General features: G+C 46.8%; 1 long non-coding RNA gene across 1 annotated transcript; it reads left to right on the forward strand.

Moving 5' to 3' along the window:
• The first annotated feature begins 1,603 nt into the window (after nucleotides 1–1,603).
• LOC122480554 lies at nucleotides 1,604–9,092 on the forward strand. The gene is made up of 2 exons (XR_006296592.1): nucleotides 1,604–2,523; nucleotides 8,714–9,092. It is a non-coding gene; the product is annotated as an uncharacterized LOC122480554 (long non-coding RNA).
• The last annotated feature ends 12,997 nt before the right edge of the window (nucleotides 9,093–22,089 follow it).

Below are 22,089 nucleotides of genomic sequence, written 5' to 3' on the forward strand. Positions count from 1 at the left end.
AGGGTTAGTGCTTGTGGGGAGAGTGTAGGCATGGCTACAAGAGGGCCACACGGTGGGTCAGCTCTGAATCTTCATTGGGGAGGTGGTTGTGCAAAGCTCCGTGGTACAAAATTGCCTAGAACAATTGCCTATAGATACTCACACATGCACACACACACACACCCACACACGAGCACATACCTACTGGAGAAATCTGGATAAGGTCTGTGGATTGTAGCAATGTCCATTTCATGGTACTGTGGTTCCATAAATGCTAACATTGGGGAAGGGGGGGTATAGGGTTCTCGAGACCTGTCTGTACATTTTTTGTATAACTTCTTGTGGATCTATAATTATTTCAAAATGAAAAAGTAAAATACTTAAATCAGATCGTGTCAGATTTCTTACTTAAAATTATTAGAAGGCTTACTATCCCAATGAAAAGAAAATCCAAGTTCCTTACCTTATGTCATCTGTTCCCTGCCTCTGTCTCTGACCCCATCTAACTTCATTGTGTTTCAAAAAAGTTTTTTGAGTTTTTATTTATTTATTTGAGGGAGAGAGAACGAGTGGACGAGGGGATGAGTGGGGGAGGGACAGAGAGTGAGGGGCAGACAGAGGACCTGAAGCGGGCTCTGTGGTGACAGCAGAGAGTCCAATGCGGGGCTTGAACGCACGAACCATGAGATCATGACTTGAGCCGTTATCAAGAGTCGGATGCTCAACCAACTGAACCACCCAGGCGCTGCTCCCCCCACCCCAATTTTTATCTTACTGATGAAGCCGAAGCCATGCAAGGGTTATGAGGTCAGGCAACCTTACCCCTCAGCTCCCTGTCAGCTCGGGACTGGGTTAGCCCATCCTTCTCCTATATCTAGAGCATAGGTGCATGCTAGATATTTTGTGGATGGAAGAGGGAAGAAGTAAAGGCTGTGATGAATTCCTGGATCATCTCTCTCATTGGGTGTGAGGAAAAGGCACAGAGGTAGGCCTGGGTAAGGGTACAGGACTCAGATAGAGAATCTGTATATGGAAGGTTAGAGACGTAGGGAGGAGGCAGCCAATGGGAAATCTCAAATGCTAAGCCAAGGCACTGGGGAGCTCTTCAAGGTGAAGTTGGGGATGCTTGCACATTTTTTAACTCCACCTTCATCCGCTCATTTACCTACGTGCTGTTTTCATTATTTGGGGGAGGCGTGAATCATTGCTTCCTCTAGGACTAAGCTTACTGCCGTACTCAACGCAGATACAGTATCAGGCAATCCATCAGCCGTAATGGCGTGTGTGTGTTTACCACAACTCTCCTGTGTCAAAAATAATAAAGGCACACCTAACATGCCTACTTGTCAGCTACCACAAGGTGCCACAGCAGAGTCAGAGGAAAGGAATAAAGATTAGGTGGAATGTGGGCTATGCAAAAGTCGGAGGCATAGACTACACTCCAACGCCAGCGAAAAGAAGACCTTAAGAAAGACGAGGTGACGTCTCTCTTCTGAGCCACCACCACCAGCGTGGCCACCAAAGGACCATACTGACCCGCTATTACTCAACAAATAGTCTCTTTTGATGGTTTCTCCATTTTTTCTCCGGGGGTACGAGAGAGAGAGAGAGAGAGAGAGACAGACAGACCTGGGGGGATACAGGAGTGACAGCCTGCTGTATGGGAAAACCAGATACACTGCTTTGCAATTATTTCAGGACTCTGAAGAGCTGTCACAGGTCACTAGCAGCTGAGTATCACTAGCTACCTTTTCTCCTTCCTTTCCTGTGGAAGAGACTCAAAGCCCCGGAGCACCATGAAGGGAGGACACAGGTTTTTTACGTACTTCAGAATTTCACATCCTGCCTGTTTATAGAAGCCAACTCACTGAAAATTAACAGACCTTTCCTTGTTAATCAGTGTTGCTCGGTGTTGCAGGGGGGAAAAAAAAAAAAAACATCTAAGTCAACCGACCTTCGGAAATGTCTTTTGGTCGGGAATTTAGCCACGTTGGTGAGAAACACGAGCCGCGTCCACCAGAAAGTGTTTTCTGAGGCAGGTTGGGGGAGTTTGCTTTCCAAGGTCAGGAAGGTGCAAAAAATGTGAGTTGAGTCCCTGCCTGACAGGTGCTTACACTTCGCCCGACCGTGACTTTATGGTTGTGTGACCCCTGTTGTCATTTAAATTTTCAACCGTCTAGCCCCTGCTCCCCTAATGAAAAGGGACAAGGGCAGGTGTGTCAGGCAGGGTCCTGTGGCAGGAAGCAGAAGTACACCTGGATGGAACTTGGAAGCGAATTGGACGAAGGGATGATTTCACAGAGGCAAGGGCAGGATGGGGAACTGCCAGGACTGCGGGGGCGACCGGGACTAGCTGCGGTGGGCAGTCTCCGCCACCACTTAGGCCTCTCGGGAGCTGCCGTCATGAAGGAGGGACTCCCCGGGGTTGGGGGGCTGAGGTCCTGGAGGGGTGCAGCCGTTACTGGCGCGTGGAGGGATGGGTCTAGCTCTCCATCTCCCGCCAGCGCCAGACCCAACTGGAACTCAGAGAACAATGGAGCCCAGGTTTGTGGCCCACAGCATCAGCTGCTTGGGACGCAGACCAAGCACGGGAAGGAAGGGAGTGTGGTGGAGGGGGGTGGGGTGGCAAAGAGAGCGAAGTCTCCCGATTCACGTCGGTGGGTTTGGTATCCCCGGTGAAGAGAAATGCGACGCAGCAGATTCCCTCCGGATAGGACCACCCAGGAGAGGAGGTGAAAGCGGATGAGAAATTTCGTGGTGGTTTCTTTTTCTCGTAACAAGCGATGAAATCGCCCAGACCTGGACTCTGCAGGGAACGAGTGAAGCAGAGGGAGGAGATTGGGCGCTTGAAGCCCGTCTCCAGAGGCCACGGGCGGCCTGGCTTTGAAGCAGTTGTGCTATGTTGGGGGTGATTTCTGGCCTGTTCCTGCCAAAAATGTGCTCCGTTTTGCAAGGAATTCAGGCAAAGGTTGATTTAAGAGGCCTGGGCTCTCTGAGAACTCGTCTTGGCCGAAGAGGAGCTAACTTAGGTCGCAAGGCCACACTCAAAGGTACACCTTTCCTCTGATCTACTCTCCTGGCATTCAGAGCCTCGTCTTTTGCCCTTTCCATTCAAAAGTCTCAAAGGCACCTCGAAGTCCATTTACTGAAAACCAACCTCATGGTGTCTCTCTCAAAACCAACCCTTCTACACTGCCTCTTTTGGTGAATAACTTCACTGACTCTCCAGCAATGTGGCGTCCTTCTTAACACCTTCTCTCCCATCTCCTCAAACGCCGAGTCCTGTTGATTTTACGTCTCTCTCCAGCCTGATCCTATCTCCTGACTCTAAGCTACCATCACCTCCCCCTTGAACTCTGGCCCCACCTGCTAATTTGCTTGCAAATACTCCCTCTAGTCTCTTCTCCAATTCGTTTTCCACAGGGCAGCGGCGGCCATCTTTTTGAAGGACAGTATGGCCACGTGTCTCTCCTCTGCTTAAAATCATCCCATGCCTGCTTGCTGCCCTGAGCAGACTCCTTCACAAGGTTTGTAGGCCCTAAGTGACCTCACTCCACCCCTACAGTTCAGCCCAACCCAGCCCTTCTCATTTTCCCCCTTGCCAGGCACATTGGCCTTCTTTTAGTTTCTAGTCCCGGGGCTTCTCTCTCTCGGGACCCGTGAAGGCCAATCCTTTGCCTAGAATTTTCCCTCCCCTCTTCCCACCAGATGAACTTAACCGACTTTTATTTTTATTTATTTATTTATTTAAAAAAAAAATTTTTTTTTCAACGTTTTATTTTTATTTTGGGGACAGAGAGAGACAGAGCATGAACGGGGGAGGGGCAGAGAGAGAGAGGGAGACACAGAATCGGAAACAGGCTCCAGGCTCCGAGCCATCGGCCCAGAGCCCGACGCGGGGCTCGAACTCCCGGACCGCGAGATCGTGACCTGAGCTGAAGTCGGATGCTTAACCGACTGAGCCACCCAGGCGCCCCTTAACCGACTTTTAGATCTCAGCTCAAATGTTACTTCCTCGGGGAGTCTTCCTTGAATTCTAGACTAGAAAAGGCCCCTCGGTGAAATGCTGTTCTAACAGCCTATCCTTTTCTTAGTTACTGTGTTTGTCGTTACATGCCTGTGCGATTATTTGATTAACATCTGTCTCCCTCCTGCCCTGTGATGTTCATGGTATCTGAGTCCGTTTCTGATTTCCTCCCCGTAGGATCCTTAGTGCTTTGTGTAGAGTCAGGCATGTGGAGGTACTCACTGAATCCTTTTCGGAAGAAAGGAAGCTTCTAAAGAGACTTTGTAACCTGGAAGGGCCCAGAGGGAAAGTGACTGAGGGTAGGTAGGTTATGACATTTGGAATGACTCGGGAAATATATAAACAATTTGGTGGGTAGGCCATGACAGTGGTGACCCCCGGGGAAGAAAGTACGGACATGTCCCGCTCTGGTGGTGGGTGTGGGGGAGGCATCCGAAATGGAGCACATGTCAGGGACAGAACACATCTTCTGTGCCTCTGTAAGCCTGCACCCATGTGGGAGAAAGCACCCTAAACTGTGTCAGGGGTCTGCTTTTGAGGCCTGGATTTGATGTGAAGTAGTTGTGTGTTTTTCCCTCTCATTCTCTTTTTTTTTTTTTAAACACTTTTTTTTTCAATGTTTATTTTTGAGAAAGCGTGCATGCACGCGCGAGCGAGTGGGGGAAGGGCAGAGAGAGAGAGACACACACAGAATCTGAAGCAGGCTCCAGGCTCTGAGCTGTCAGCACAGAGCCCAACACGGGGCTCAAACTCGCGAACCGCGGGATCATGGCCTGGGCCGAAGTCGGACCCTTAACCGACAAAGCCACCCAGGCACTCCTGTCCTCTCGTTCTTAATTACATCTGTAAAAAACAGGGTTGGGTTGTTCAGGCACTCAGGGTTCTTAGTTGTGAAGAACAAATATTGCCTCTGGGCAATTTAAACAGAAAAGGAACTGATTGAAAGGACATTGGCCCGCTCACAGGCTTACCGCTCACAGGATTACCAGGAAGCCTGAAGAACCAGACCCTGAGAACTGGCAAGAACAAGGAAGATTATACAGGCCAAACCAGGACCAGAATCTCAGTGAGGGACCAGGCTCCATGAAGCCACTGCAGCCCATGTGCCACTAAGTGCTGAGTATCATGCCACTCCTCTCAGCAGTGGGCACTGGACCATTGGCACCATTGGCCACACTGCCCTTGGGAACTAGATGCCGCTGCCTTAGCTGTTACCCTTGGAAAGAATTCTTCGCCCTCCCTCCTTTGAGTCATTACCTTTTGACTCCAAAGCCTGAGCAGGTGAATCTGACACCCTGAGTTTGGTCATATGTTAGAGCCCCAGCTCCAGCAGCTCTGGGGCCACTAGAAGACAGCTTCCTAGAGAGGGAGGCAAGTTCTGTTGGTCACCAACCCTCCTCAGACGGGGGTTCCCCACTGTAGGAATCAGAGGGTTCAGACTGGGGGCAGCCAATCCACATCAAATATCGAGTCTTAGGTAGTCTCTAAGGTCCCTTTCATGCTAACAATCCCAGCAAAATGAGAAAGGATAAGGCCATCACCCCGCCCCCCGCCCTTTCCCATTAACCTGAGCAGCCTATGAAAGCTACGGAAAACTTTGCCAAATCATTGCTTTGCCACAGAAAACTTTGTTCTGCTTTATTAAAAGCCCTTAGTTCTAGGTACGTTGGAGACGTACTCTGAGTGTCCTTGCATTATGTGTTTATTTGAGCCACTGAAGCCAGCCTGTTTTTCTTGGCCTCCCAGCCCTAAAAATAGGGCATTATTAAATAGCCTAATAACCTGGTCAGTGCTCTCAGAGTGCGGCAGGACTGTGTTGCTTCATATTTTTAGCGGGCAGATGCTCTTTCTATTGGAGTATCTATTTTTAAACTCCCCAAATGTCAATTCCCTTTCAACTGTCGATCCCATTCTCAAAGACCTGCCGGTTTGTTTCCCGTTTGTTTTTATGACAGAATTTACTGTGCAATGCAAAAGACACACTGTTAACGTTTTTGGGGGGTGGGGTGGGGTGGATAGAAGTAACATTTTTTTATTTTTCTTGCCCATACTTCCTTCTTTTTCTGTAGCTGAGAGCTAGGAGAATCAACGAAGAAGGAATTCTGGAAGTAAAGGGTCCAGGATCTTGGAGTGATTTATGAACCTTCTTTTAATGCCGTTTCCACCCTATCTGCTTCCTTAGGCAAGTCGCTTGCATTTAAAATAGCCAAGCTGTGGGAGCAGAGAGAGCGTTATAAAATCATTCAGTGCGAATAGCTGATTCCGGCTTAATTTGTTACTACTCCAAGGTAACACAGAGGTGTGAATATAAAGTAATGTGACTGAGGCTTTAAAAACCTCCAGTGATCTTACACTTCCAAGTGACTGCAGAACTCCTCAAAGAACCTCCTTTGGGAGGGAGGCACTGTCTGACATCATCGTTTCGCTCAAAGCGACTTTTGGAGTACTCTTTTCTGAACTGCCTTCCCAGGTGCGGCTCAGGCTCTGGGATGTCCTCGGTGACGGCAGCCCAGTGTGCTCGGGGAGTGTGGGGGGCCACCACAGGAAAAGATGCTGTCCTGTCCTGGTGGCTGCAGGGGGTTGCTGGGTGGGGAGGCATGAGCGTGGTCATGTGGAGCGGGTGTGAGCTCTGGGGTAAGAGGATGGGGGTTCCAATCCACTCTCTACCCCTCAGGAGCTTCGTGAAGCTGCTTGACATCTTAGAATTTCAACCGCTTGGAGTGGAAAATGAGGAAATCCCACCTCCCTCGCGGGGTGGTTGTGAATAAACGTGTTCGCATGTGCGGGGCTCCAGCACCTGGTAAAAATCCAAAAAGCGTTAATAGCCTTTTCTACGCCACGGTTTTTCTGACACGCTTGGTCCCAGCCAAATGGGGCTGCTTTGCTCTTCCGCGTTCAAGGCCTCTGGGTCTCTATCCATGTTCTTTCCCGTCCTGTCCTCCACCTCTAGGCCTCCTTCCCCCATACGCGCTCCGTAGGTCCAAATCCCATGTCTCCTTTAACGTCTGCTTTGAATAAAAGGAATACTGGTGAACAGAGAGGTTGAGCACTTTGCCCGAAGTCTCACAACTTTTTTTTGTTATTAAAAAAAAAATGTTTTAATCTTTATTTATTTTAGAGAGACAGAGACAGAGAGAGGGAGAGAGAGAAAGAGATTGAGAGCAGGAGTGGGGGAGGAGCAGAGAGACAGGGAGACACAGAATCCGAAGCAGGCTCCGGGCTCCGAGGTGTCAGCACAGAGCCTGACGCGGGGCTCGAACTCATGAGCCGTGCGATCATGACCTGAGCTGAAGTCCGACTGCTTAACTGACTGAACCACCCAGGCACCCTGCCGTTTTTTCTTAAAAAAAAAAACAAAAACAAAAAAAAAACTTTCCTAATGAAACATTACCTTTCCACGTGACATTGTGATCATCTGGCAACTAGTCTCATGGCCCTGCTACACTGAGAGCTCAGCCAGGGTTATTCTGTTTCCATAGTGTTCTTCTTAGCGTTTTGCATGATCTTTGTAGGTCCTCAAGAATATCCATTCAGTGAGTTGTTTAAAAACGCAACTCTGGGCATGTGTCTCCCTTGCTTAAAACGTTCCATTTCCTTCAGGGTCAAAACCAGATTCCCCAGCAGAGCCCCAGAGGGTGCCAAGTGATGAGTCTCCATGCCATCGCCTCGGCCGGCACAACCCTCCCCCCTAGCTCACTGCTCCCAGCTGCATACGCCTTTCAGGCCACTCTTCTACCCACCTTACTCCCTCAGGACTTTCCCTTCCTTTCTTGCTGCCTGGAAGACTGCGCCCTCTTTCCCCACCTTGACCTGGTCTCTGGTCATGTCCACTCTCACGACCTATGCTTGTTACGTCGCCACTGGGTACCCGGAGGAAGCATCCCCTGCTCGGGGGACGCATCCCCTGCGGGGATAGATGTGTCACGTCCTGGCCAGGCCTGCCCCTCCCCGTGAGAGGGGACCCCCCCCCCTGGTGCCCCTGGCTCTGCCCTCACTCTCTTGCTGGGAAAGTCGGGCTGGGTGACACTTGGGGATTGGGGTCTGACCTCCGCAGGGGCCTCTGGGGGCAACGAGGCCTGCTTGTCCAGTCCAGCTTGGCCTGTCACAGAGGAGGCACGGTCTGACTTCATGCCACAGATTGATCCTGGCGGTGGCGTTTTCTGAAGGGACTTGTACCCTTCATCTCCCCTTGGTTCGTACATTCTGACTGCCAGCAGGCCTGGCACAAAGCCATCTTGGCAAAGAGGAATTTTTATAGCCTGATTGGTTTAATTTTGTTTTCTTCCCAAATTCCTATCCCCAGGCAGAAATAATCTCCAAACAGCTTTTGTACCGTGGGGGATAGGATGAGGGAGCCATGCAGGGAAGGAAAGAGGACGGGGCAAGGACATCTAGACTGGAAGTAGGTTAGTCTCTCGTTTAGTAATAATGTGTTAATTTTATAATACTAGGAAATATTTACTAAGAACTAATAAGTTCCCGAGTACTGTACTAGGAATTTGCACGTGTATTAGCTCACTTAGTTTTCCTAATTCTAACCCTTTGAGTTAGATTCTATTATTATTCTCACCCTATGGATTAGAAAGTTAAGGAGGTCAAGGTCAATAAGTAGCAGAGGTGGGCTTATAACTGAAGGTAGGGGAGCCCGTCCTGAAATGTTGGCCTTGGGGTTAAGAATCTCAAATTAAGTCATGGTTTCCGGTGCAGGCACCCAGCAAAGAATGATCATCAAAAGAGCAGATTCTGGAGAGATCCACGCATACCCAGGACATCCCCCAGGTGTCTGTCCACTGGCCGTGATTGCTTTTGAGATGCTGATTCCAGTTCACTGGGAAGCAGTCCGATGTCAAAGAGAGAACGTGAGCTTTGGAGTCCCACAGACCTGGTTTTGAAAGTGAACTCAGCCTCTCCTGTCCGTACAGCCCAGGGCACAACATCATTGTGACTCAGTGTTCTCATCTTTAAAAGGGTCATTGTGATTCGTAACGTGCATGCCTGTGAGGATTAAGTCTGAAAAAACCATCAAGCTTCTTGCACTGGGCCTGGCATGTAGAGAGTGAGTAATAAATGCTAGCTATTAATATGACACTAATGTGAAGCCCTAAGTATTTTTATTATCATTATCCTCATCTTCCTATTCCTCCCATATTTTGTGACGAGCTGATAAATTCCACCATTAATATTTGCACTAAGGTGTGCTGTCTCTGGAATACCTGACTAAAAAGAAAATACCATAAAGGGAAAACCCGTTGAACTGAGATCAAGCTAAACGATTTAAGTCTTAATTAGTAATTAAACTCTTTACTGTGCAAGCTGGAAAGTAAGAGAGTAACTTGGGAAAAAAAGGAAAAATAAAAAGCCTTAAGTTAGTAATGCCAACCAATGCCTGCCTCCATTTAGTTAGGGTCTATTACGAGTTTGATGCCTTTAATTTTACTGTTAATCCTTGATGATAATACCAGTCCCCTGTGGGGATGGTATTATTACCATTTGACTTATGAGGCTTAGGATGAGATTAAGCAACGTGTATGAAGCCGCCTGAGAGTCAGCGGTGGGTAGACTCTCTTTGGGGAAAGTGTCTTTTATTTATTATAAAAAATTTTTTTAATGCTTATTTATTTTTGAGAGGGGAGGAGGGGCAAAGAGAGAGGGAGACACAGAATCCAAAGCAGGCTCCAGGCTCTGAGCCGTCAGCACAGCACGAACCGGGAGATCATGACCTGAGCCGAAGTCGGATGCTTCACCGACTGAGCCACCCAGGCGCCCTGGGAAAATATCTTTTTTTTTTTTTTAATTAAAAAAAAATTTTTTTTTAACATTTATTTATTTGTGAGACAGAGAGAGAGAGAGAGAGCATGAACAGGGAGGGTCAGAGAAAGAGGGAGACACAGAATCTGAAACAGGCTCCAGGCTCTGAGCTGTCAGCACAGAGCCCGACGCGGGGCTCGAACCCACAGACTGTGAGATCGTGACCTGAGCCGAAGTCGGATGCTTCACCGACTGAGCCACCCAGGCGCCCCCTGGGAAAATATCTTAAGTAAATAATTTAAAAAGAAAAGAAGGTCAATTGTTAAAACAAAACTCCCCAGACATTTCTAGCTCATATTCATCACACGGACCCCACGTTGGCAGGTGGAGAGGCGAACTGGTGCACATGAACCATTTAATGTAGCAGGCTTCAAAAGACAAATGCATGATCATGTCAGCAGGGAAGGCGTAAAACTTATATTGGGTAAAAAGGATGGAATGCAAAATGGTGCCACGAAGAGGATATACACGCTTCTCCGAGTTAGAGAAAATCGACATCTGTATACCCACATGGACCGGGAGTATTTAGCTTCATGTGAATGCTTGGTGTTAAGAAGCTTCTTTGTGGTATTTTCAGACAGAGCAGTTTATTTTTTTAAGTTTGTTTATTTTGAGAGAGAGAGAGAGCAGAGAGAGAGGGAGAGAGAGAGAATCCCAAGCAGGCTCTGCACCATCAGCACAGAGCCCGACAGGGGGCTTGAACTCATGAACCGTGAGATCATGCCTTGAGCTGAAATCAAGAGTCAGATGCTAAACTGACTGAGCCACCCAGGCGCCCCTTGGGCAGAGCAGTTTAAATGTATTCAATGATAGAGAGGGAAAGGATACATAGAGAACCAAGTGTTTTAAAAAAACGAGGTAGCTTTTTTAACTATCTAGATTTAAGTGGTGAAACTAAACACAAACAGAAAGTGATTAGTATCTTGAGAGGGATTTATTTATGACAGTGTTTCCTCATCTGGAATTTGAAGATTCTTCGAGATGTGTCAAGCTAACGAGAGAGGGGCTCCAGATTTTTGCTGTATTTGACAAAACATAATGGAAATCTCATAGTTTGGTTTCATCATCTTGGCGATAGCTAAGGGCACTAGAGTCTGAGTTCTGTTATCAGATCCCTGGAGTTTGGATCTCAGCTTTGTTATCTGCTTGCTAAGTGCCGCTGGCACGCTAATCTGTTTCCTTGTCTGTAAAACAGGGTCAATAATAGTGCCTATCTCGATGAGTGCCTGAGTGGCACAGGGTGAGTTTTCTGTAAACCGTTCTTTTTCTTTCTTTTTTTTTTTTAAGCAATCTCTACACCCAACATGGGGCTTGAACCCACAACCCTGAGATCAAGAGCCCCACACTCCACCCATGGAGCCAGCCAGGCGCCCCTTAGTAAATGATTCTTAAACTATAAAGCTTCTTTCCTTTGATCTGGAATTATATCAATTCAGCCCTAATTTTGTTGCCTCAAGCGAATCAGAAGACTCATTTGCCAATTGTTCCAAGAACCTTGGAGCGTCTGTCTCAGTAGGTCCTTACAGCAACCCTAGGCAGCGGGAGTTATTATCTCCCTTTTGCATTTGAGGAAACGGAGGCAGAGAGACGATGAGAAACTGGTTCAAGGTCAAAGGCTAAACAACCAGTAAGTGGAGGGGCCGGGGCGAATCTCTCCAGCCAAAGACATTCTTTGAGACCTATCTCACAGTGGCAAAACATCAGAAACACCCTAAACTGGAGGCAGACAGATAGGTAAATTAGGATACACCCCTAAAACGGAATGAGTGTGCTCAGGTTGTCCCTTGCCCCCATCCTCTGCAGAGACTCTGGCCACTGTGAGGTCAGAGGGACACCAACGTGACAGCAAAGATGAGGGGGTGTGTTGAAGACACTTGGTATGGAAGGCACTGTGACAGGTCAGGGAATAGAAGAGAGAAAACGGGAAAACGTTTAAAGACCTATTCTTATCGTATGCATCTCCTTCCTGGGTGTTGGAAAACACAAGGGGCTGGCGTTCTCCAGCAAGCACTTCCTGGTGGCTGAGCTCAGCTTCTTCGGCAGTGGAGGCTCTTTGCAGCAGGGCCAGGGGAATGGTTTTACCTGTACTGACACGGCATTGTCGCAATGTCAAGGGCTGACGCTGCCGGGCAGAGGGTCCTCGACACCACCTGCACAGGAAGGGCCAGGTTGAATAGGCAGGTACGGAGAAATTCCCAGGTGCCAGTGCCGGAACCCCATTCGAGCAGGGATATGCCACAGTCCTGGGCTTTCTGGAGCTTCTGGCTTACTACAAGATGCAGACACAGACCCACACGTTTTTGCCATAGGGCAGTCAGTGGCCTGGTGGTGGTCTACATGGCAGGGTGCACAGGCAGAGAGGAGCTCTGCTTCGCTTGGCAGCAAATAAGGCTTCCTAGAGGAAATAGCAGCTGAACCAAGTCTCGGGAAAAGAGAGAAGCGGGAAGATGTTCCAGAAGGAGGGGCTTGTATGGGCAAAGATAGTAAGGCAAGAAAGAGCCTTATGCGCTCAGGGGAAATCGAAGCACCTCACCGTCACCAGAGAAGCGAGTCAGAGGTGGGGAGTGGATGCCGCTGGGGCTGAGGAGGAGATTGGGACCGGGTCCGGGCCACCGTGGCCTCTGCAGGCATCTGGGCCACTGGCTCTTGACTGCAGGGTTTAAAGCAAGGGGCATTTTGTGGGTTGGCTTGCATTTAGGATGGGAGAGACTTGAGCAAGTCTGCGGGCTTATTGGTGGAGGTGTGACGGCAAGGTTGGATACCGGAGAGAGGAGAGTCTGCGTTAAGGGGCTGGGCCCTTAGGGAGCAGGAGGCATTGTGGTAGCAGTGGAAGGGGCAGAGGGAAGATGGGGATCTGGGTGCAGAGGTCAATTCTCCTGCAGCAGGACAGAAGGCTCAGGGGGCACATGCATGGTCATGTCTCTTCTCGAAGAAGCTGTTCAGAGTGTATGTGTTTTAAGGGGTGGGCAATAACGGAACGAGACGGAGAGCAAACCACCCCCGTAGCTGAGGCTGTCAGAGGCGAGGGTCAGCTGATAGGGAAGCCAGGAACCCGTCTGCCAGTGCCACTTTCTCCAGCAGCACCTGGGGAGCTGGGAGCAGGAGCTGAGAAGAGCAACCGAGAAAGACGAGGCAGGAGCGCAAGGTTGATGAGGAGGTGGAGGAGGGCTGCTTTCAGGCAAACCAACCATGGGCTGAGCTTGAGCAGCAAGGAAGGGACAGGAGATAAAAAAGGGGCATCGAAGGCGAAGAAGTTATAGCTAGGCCCGTAGTTTCGCCCTGTGCTGGCATGGCCTGCTGTTTGTTGGCTGTACAACCTTGCTGCTTGGCCTTGAATGAGTAATTTCACCTTTCTGGGCCTTGGCTTCCCTATCCGTAAGATTACATACTCAGTATGGGGTTCTCCAGCTCCAGCCATGTATGGTTGTGCAAACCAGCATGTTCCAACCTCTTGCGCCTCCGGGTGAGTCATTTTCTGTACCTTCTACTGGAGCCGCCGAGCCAGTGTGAATCATTTTCTGCCCAGAAGGAGCCAACCCTGGAGTCGGGAACGTGATGTGAGATCTCAGTTCGTCAGGGCCTGGGCCAAGCTCTAGCTGCCATTGGCCAAAAGTTCATACTCAGGTTAGTTTGCCTCAGGGGTCTCAGTAAACATTAACTACATACCAGCTGACCTCGGACAAGCCACTGAACAATTCACCACTTGGTTTACTCAACCATAAAGGAGTAGTTGTACGCTCAGGGTGGCCACGAAGAAGCGTGTCTCAGCATGGCTGGGGAACAAAGGTACAAATAGAAATGAGTGTTCCTGGAAAGGCCACGGCCTTAAGTTGGATCCCCTAGAAGCAGAGCCCGAGACAGGTATTCTTGTTTAAGAGGTTTACTGGGAGAACACTCCCAGGAGAAGGGGAGAGAGGGAAGTGGTATAGGGCAGAGGAGAAAAGGCGAGCAAGAGTGTGGTCGCCTCCGGCATCTGGCTCCCATCTGCTCTCGTGGGGATGCTCTGGAGCACAAAGCGTGCCATCTCACAGTAAGGGACTGGGGCTGTTGTACCCGAATGTCAATCCGTTATTGGTTGAGGTCTGCGGACAGGTGGAACGGAAGAAGGAGGAAGGAGGGGTATAGCCTCTCTGATGAGGGTTCTCCTGTTGCTTCAGGGCAATCCTGTGCAGAAGACGGCAGCAGAATTTTGTCAGCAATATTCACACCGGGTAGGGAAGGGGGCACCAGTGGGACCCACTATAATCCACTCTTTCCCTAGAAATCATAAGCAGAAGCTGTATCTTCAGATCTGTGCAGGATGGAAAATGATGCATAGGTAGTTTAAAAAAAGAAGAAAACAATGGTAGCCTTACCATTTGTGCAGAATTAAAAGCCGTAAAGGTCACATACATCTCATAAACATTACTCACCATTCCAGCGACGAAGCACTAGAACTGCTCTCAGCCTTTCCACACATATATCGTACATTTCACACTGCCATCAAAGAATTAATATCCTTAATATATAAAGAACTCCTACAAGTCAATAAAAGTGAAGACCCTCATAATTATGTAGGTAGAAGATATTAATCAATGATCTACCAAGGGGGGGAATACAAATAGCTAACAGATATTTAAAAATTTTTTTCAACCTTGCTGATAAAGAAACACATTGAAAGGAAGATACAAATTTTCACCTATCAAATTAACAAAGACTTTACCATAAAAGCACATACAGCTGGCAAGGATAAGGAGAGACGGGTGCTCTCTACACAGCAGGTGGGAACGTAGATCAATCTAGCCATTCTCAGAAAATATTTTGATAATGTGTTTCATGAGATTTAATAATGTTTATTTTTTTTCAACGTTTATTTATTTTTGAGAGAGAGAGAGAGACAGATGCAAGCTGGGGAGGGGCAGAGAAAGAGGGAGACACAGAATCCAAAGCAGGCTCCAGGCTCTGAGCTGTCAGCCCAGAGTCCGACGTGGGGCTGAAACCCACGAACCGTGAGATCGTGACCTGAGCCCAAGTTGGCCGCTTAACTGACTGAGCCACCCAGGTGCCCCTAAAAATGTTTAAATTCTTTGATTTGCCCTTCTACTCCTCCTTAGAGTCATTCTAAGGAAATAAGCTGAATATTTTGCTGTTATACACAGTAGTCCCCCCTTATCCATGGTTTTACTTTCCACAGTTTCCGTTACCCATGATCAACCACAGTCTGAAAGCGGATGGTCCTCCTGATGTGTCTTCAGAAGGTCAAGAGTAGCCTTGTGCAGCATCACTATGCCTTCATCATCCCCCTTAGCACAATATTATCTTGAGAGAGAGAAACCACATTCACGTGACTTTTATAACAATATGTTGTTATAGATGCTCTATTTTATTAGTTGTTGTTGCTAATCTTGTACTGTGCCTAATTTATAAATTAAACAACATCATAGGTGTGTATATACAGGAAAAAAACCTATAAACATAGGTTTAAATATACAGGTTTGTATATTTATATATATGGTTCAGTACTAGCTGTGGTTTCAGGCACCCTTGGGGATCTTGGAACGTACCGGGAGGACTACTGTCATGGGATAGAGAAATTGCTATATGTTAGGCATTGTGCATGAATATGCATTATTTATGAATTATTCGCATTAATCATACTGCGTTATCAATATGAATTATTTTATTTAATCGATACAATTGCCTTATCAATCAGGTAGGTACTTTCACGAAGTGTTTCTTTACAGGAGAGGAAACTAAAGCCTAAGGAAGTTAAGGAAAGGCTAACTGCGAAGAAGGAGGGAAGCTGGGATGATCTGAGTCTGGTGTATGAGCTCTTAATACCTTTACTTCCTCTAGGGACTCATTAATACACAGGTCCAGGAAGAGGGTGAAAGACTATCTTTTTTACAAAATAATTAAGTCAGGCAAATTGTTCCTTGCTCCATTGATCAGAGAACCTCCGTGTTTCTAATTAAACCAGAGAGATTTAATTAGGGTTCCTGGGCCTGTCACCTAGTCCTTTGGAAAGTTTTGTGATGAGTTTTACATAAAAGTATCAAACAGTCTTAGGTTCCTGTGTAGAATGGTGAAGTCAGCTACTGGATTTGGCACCTTTTTAGGTCGGGAGAGCCGTGAGCTAACAGAGGTTTGTAACAACAAGCCGTTGCTGCAGCAATCAATTGTTTATACTCACTTGGTTGCCAGTGTCTCCCCCGAAAGTGCGAGCTCTCTAAAAGCAGGGATCGAGTCTGTCTCAGTCATTAGAATAAGCTTGAAGGTGAAAATGGACTGTGGGAGAGCTTCCTGCGGTGTTTGCTAAGCTCTCGTGTGTGTATAAGAAGACATGTCACAAGAATGGTTATTAAGTGGCATTGTTGGCATTTGTAAAACATTTGCAAGGACATCTGGATTGTTTCTAGTTTTTGACGATTTACAAACACACTGCTGTAAACATCTATGGGCAGGTTTTTACATAATGGACATAAGTTTTTGTTTTTCTGGAATAAATGCCTGGGAGTGCTATTGCTGGTTTGTATGGTAGTTGCCTGGTTAATTTTTTTTTTTTTTTTAAACTGCCATCCCGTTTTCCAGCGTGGATGTGCTATTATACATTCTGACCAACAATGCATGAGTGATCAGTTTCTCAGAATCCTTCCCAGCAGTTGGTCTTGTCTCTGTTCTATTTTAGCACATTGGAATAGATTTGTAGCGGTATCTCCCTGTGGTTTTAATTTGCATCTCCCTAATGGCTGACAATGTTAAAAATCTTTTCATATGCTTATTTACCATCTATAGATCGTCTTCGGTGAAATGTCTCTACACACATTTTTGCTACTTTCTAGTTAGACTGGTTTTTATTTTGACTTTCAAATTTCCAGCGATATGTATCTAGCCCTTTGTCAGATACGTGGTTCGCAAACATTTTCTCCCAGACCGTAGTCAGTCTTTTTCTTCTCTTCACAGGGTCTTTCATGGAGCAAAAAAAAAAAAAAAAAAAAAAAAATTAATATCTATAAAATATATTCTTTCCATTTTTCCCTTTATAGATCTTGAATGTTTTTTTACCCCTATGTTTCCCCCCCAAGATTTATAGCTTTACATTTTATATTAAAGGGTGTAATCCATTTGAGTTAATTTTTGTAGAAGGTGTGAGACTCAGGTTGAGGTCCATTTTTTTCTGCTACTTTGGATGTTTAATTACGCCAGCACCATTTGTTGAAAGGGCTATTTTTCTTCCATTGGGTGGCTGTTGTATTTGGGTGTATTTGTGTGGGTCTATTTCTGAGCTCCCTCTTCTGTTCCACTGATTTATGTGTTTGTCCCTCCACCAATGTCACACGGTCATGATTACTGTAGCTACAGAATAAGTCTCAAAAGCAGGTAGTCTGATTCCTCCCACATTCTTCTTTTTTGAAATTGTCTCAGCTATTCTAGTTCCTTTGTTTCCGTATACATTTTAGAATAAGCTTCTCTGTATCTACAAAAAGTCTAGCCGGAACTTAGACAAGAATCCCATTACACATATAGATTAATTCGTGAAGAACTGACATCTTTACTGTGTCAAATCTTTCAATCCATGAACTCCGTATGTCTCTCATTGATCTTGAGTTCTTTCATCATCATTTTGTAATTTTTATTTTTTTATTAAACATTTTTTTTAATGTTTTTTTTTTTTTAATTTATTTGTGAGACAGAGAGAGACAGGGCATGAGCAGGGAAGGGGCAGAGAGAGAGAGGGAGACACAGAATGTGAAGCAGGCTCCAGGCTCTGAGCTGTCAGCACAGAGCCTGACGTGGGGCTCGAACTCACAGACTGTGAGATCGTGACCTGAGTTGAAGTCGGACGCTTAACCAACTGAGCCACCCAGGCACCCCTAAAAAATTTTTTTAAATGTTTATTTTTGAGAGAGAGAGAGAGAGCGCGTGAGTGGGGGAGGAGCAGAGAGAGAGGGAGACACAGAATCTAAAGCAGGTCCAGGCTCTCAGCTGTTGGCACAGAGCCTGACACGGGGCTCGAACCCATGAACCTGAGATCATGACCTGAGCTAAAGCCAGAGGCTTAACTGACTGAGCCACTCAGGGGCCCCAATCATTTTGTAATTTTTAGCATACAAGTCTTCTACATGGTTTGTTAGATTTCCACCTAGGCATTTACTTTTTGAGTAAATGGTATTTTTCATTTGTTAGCGTATACAAATATAGTTGATTTAAGTATGTTTATATTTGATGACCTTTCTGAACTCAGTTATTTTAGGAGTTAAAAAAAATTTTTTTTTGAGGATTTTGGGGATTTTCTACATGGACGATTACATCATCTGAGAGCAGGGATAGTTTTACTTCCTCCTTTTCTATCAATATGCTTTTTATTTCCTTTTCTTGCCTTATTGCACGAACTAAAAGTCCCAGCAAGCTACTGATTAGGAATGGAAAGAACAAGAGAACACGCATCCTTGCCTTGGTTCTGACCTTAAGGAGAAAGCACTCAATCTTTCCTCATTAAGTATAATGGTAGCTGTCGGATTTTTTTGTAGATGATCTTTGACCAATTAAGACGTTTCCTTCTACTCCTATTTTTTTTCTGAGAGTTTTCTCATAAGTGAGTGTTGAATTTTGTCAAAAGACTTTCCCCCATTGATTGATACGATCATATGATTGTCCTTCTTTAGCCTAACACAGTAGATTTTTGAACACTGAACCATTTTTGCATCCCTGGAATACATGTTACTTGGTCATGGTGTATAATTCTTTCCTTATCTGTCCTGGATTCTATTTGCTGATATTTTGTTAAGGATTTTACATCTATATTCATAAGGCATATCGATCTGTGGTTTTCTTTTTTTAGGATTGTCTTTGTCTGGTTTTGGTATCAGGGTAATATTAGCTTCAGAAAATGAACTGAGAGGAACTCTATCCTCTTCTATTTTCTGAAAGAGTTTATGTAGTACTAGTGTTAATTCTAAATTAGACCTTTAGTAGAATTGTCCAATGAAAGCATCCGAGGCTAGCTATTTGCTTTTGAAGAGTTTAAATGGACCCAAGTTCATGAATAGACAGGATTATAGAGGAAGTGAAAAGATTGCCGAGGGTCAGAGATGTGAGAGGAGAAAGGGAGGGGTGGTTAGGGGGAGCAGGTAGGAATTTTAGTGCAGTGAAACCATTCTACATGAAACTATCATGGTGGATACGTGTGGTCATCCATTTGTCAAAGCATGTACAACACAGGAAGTGAACTCTGATGCAAACCACTCACTTTGGGTGGTGGTCATGTCCCCACGTAGGTTCATCACTGTAACACAGGTACCACTCTGGTGGGCGATGTTGATGAGGGTGGTGGGCTAGGCTTGGATGTGTGTGGCAGGAGTATGTGGGAACCCTACATCCTGCTCAGTTTTGTTGTGAAGCTGAAACTGCTCTCAAGAATAGACTCCTAATTTAAACCCCCCCCCGAGTCTGTGTGGTTACAAAATGGGCACCTTATCTGCCATTGTCCCCATCGCCATTCAGCCTATGACGCCTGTTGTACCTGTATTCAGCTGCCCACACATAGACTCCTTGGGTCTTCTTTCTGTAGGCCATTTTGCCTAAGCCTGGGGCTGCCCTCCGCTGACTCCTCTGACCTGCTATTCCTGCCATCTCCCTCTTCCCTGTGACTTAGCAGGTCTTGAGCCTGGGGATCCACCGGCTTGAGTGACAACCTCCCTAAGCCCCATTTCCTCCTCTGTATACGACGGGGGATACCTGAGATGAGGATGCGAGGTACCCAGGGTGCTGCCGGGAACAAGGTAGGATTTCTTCCCTTTCCTTCCTCCTCTCTCCATGCCGCTGCTGAGGGTGCTGTGGAAAGGCAGCCCTTTCAGAGTAAGAAGGAGGGACACCCAGTGAGGGAGAGAGTGAGGAATGGGGACCCTCTGGGACCTGCAAGCAGCCGCCGGGCAACCAGCACCCTTCCCCACAACGGACGCACATCTCAAGATAGGTTTGTTTCTCGGGTCCCCAGAGGGTGGGGGTGGGAGCAGGGAGCACATGGGGTTATGGGGGAAGGATGTTGTTTTTCAACAGACAAGAGTGACTCCATTTCCGATTCTCACAGGCGGCCTGAATGCCCGTCACATCAGGCAGGGAGAGCTGCCCAGATCTGACACTATCCCCTTGTAGCAGCGGCTGGCAGGCCCCAAGGGGCGAGAGGGGATGCCTGCGGGCTGGTGGAGGCTGAATGAATTTAGTGCCTGTGAATGAGGCGGGATTGGCAGCCCTTGAGACAAACTCCCTCTTTGTCCCTGAGCTGTACCTCCCAGACGAGGGCAATGCCAACTTTCTTCGCTCCATCCTGTCCACATTCTTTGGCCCAACTCAGCTGTGAGGAGAGGCACAGAGGCTCCCATGTTTTAGGCCCCCAAAAGAATCCGTTAATTTGCACCTCGGAGACCCGCAAGCAGCCTGCAGCCTGCGTGGCTGGAGTCACAGAGCCGACAGTTGCCAAGACAGCAGTTCTCGAACATTTCTGACTGTAGCCCACGGTGAGAACTGAATTTCGCGTCATGACCCAGGGACACACACAGGCATGCACGTTCATGTACGTTCTCACACAGAGTTTAGACATGGGAAAAAGGAAGCGGAATAGTGCAGGAAAGACGGATTTTATTTTGTGCATCTTGTTTCTGTGCGCACGTGCGTGTGTGGTCGCGATAGAAATCATATTTCTGGCTGTGGATGGTGTTAAGAAAAGACCGAGAAACACTTGTGTAGATCACGCTTTCCCTAACTCTATATTAAACCGCCAGCTCGGAGAGTGACGAAACATGTTAGCATATTAAAGACCCTGGAGATTCCTGCAGGAAAGAGATTTGTTGGCTTTGCTGATCAAGTGCATGAATTGTCTCCCTCCTTTCCCTGAATGCTTACGCTACTATCTCACGGAACCAGTATTTCACAGAACGTAGGCCTGGAAGGAATTTGAACAGTCCTCTAGAATTTCCTCAGGGGTGTTAGTGACAGGGTAAGAGGGCGTCTGCCTCAGCAAGAACAGAGCTGGTAAGTCAGATCATTGGTTTCCAAGTAAGATTTTGCTTGAAAAAGTCCTCTTGCCGAAAATGTTTAAAAACTACAAGTCTAGTCCAAATCTCTCATGGGAAACGGAGGCCCAAAGAAGGGAAGTGACTAGAGCGGGCCACCTGGGGGGGGTCCTGTTAGAGTTGGGACCCCGTTTACTGAATTCTTTTTTTTTTTTTAATGTTTTATTTATTTTTGAGAGGGAGAGAGAGACGGAGCAGGAGCAGGGGAGGGGCAGAAGAGACACACACATAGAATCTGAAGCAGGCTCCAGGCTCTGAGCTGTCAGTACAGAGCCCAACGTGGGGCTTGAACCCACAAACCGCGAGATCATGACCAGAGGCAAAGTTGGACCCTTAACCAACTGAGCCGCCCAGGAGCCCCTGCTGAGTTCTTAACTGTAAACCTTCTGACTCTACCTCCAGGGTGAGGTAAACACTGGTGCAGGGGGGCTGGAGGTCTAGGGTCTGGGGGCAGTGGGGGGCGGGCATCAGAGGGCCTGGCCTTGTCCCTCTTCCCTTGCTCCGTTGCTGACCTTTTGAGAATGGTTTGACTTCTCCATCTTTGAGCTTTCTCATCTGTAAGATGGTGAGTAAAGATACTACCTTAAAAATGAGATAATTTGTGGCACTTTGGAAAGACAGGTATTGTATAATAAATACAAGGAAATTATTTATTTTTTTCTAAGCCTCAGAAAGGAAATTCTATAGTACTAACCAGGAAGTTTGTAGCCTCATTGTACTGTAACTTAATGAAAACTTTGTCGTCCAGTTCTAAGAAAAGTTGCTCATTACTATGTTAAAAAAATAAGGATGTTTAGAAACTCCTCTTTTGTCCAAATAAAACTCAATTGTTGTTTTCCCAGAGGTGACTTTGCCTAGATGGTATTCAAACTAGCAAAGAATGTCTACTCCTTGTCCATGGGGGTTTAAAGTGAAGCTGGTTTACATCCAATAGCATCTTTATTTTTATTTATTTATTTATTTAAAAAAAATTTTTTTTTAATGTTTATTCATTTTTTTGAGAGACAGAGAACATGAGAGTGAGGAGGGGCAGAGAGAGAAGGAGACACAGAATCTGAAACAGGCTCCATGAGCCATCGGCACAGAGCCTGACGTGGGACTCGAACCCATGAAGTGTGAGATCATGACCTGAGCTGGAGTCAGACGCTCAACCGACTGAGCCACCCAGGCGCCCCTCCAATAGTGTCTTTAAACAGTGCTGTTCATTCAGCTTTTGTCGGACAG

This window comes from Prionailurus bengalensis, chromosome C1 (genome assembly GCF_016509475.1).
Source record: "Prionailurus bengalensis isolate Pbe53 chromosome C1, Fcat_Pben_1.1_paternal_pri, whole genome shotgun sequence".
Lineage (NCBI taxonomy): Eukaryota > Metazoa > Chordata > Mammalia > Carnivora > Felidae > Prionailurus > Prionailurus bengalensis.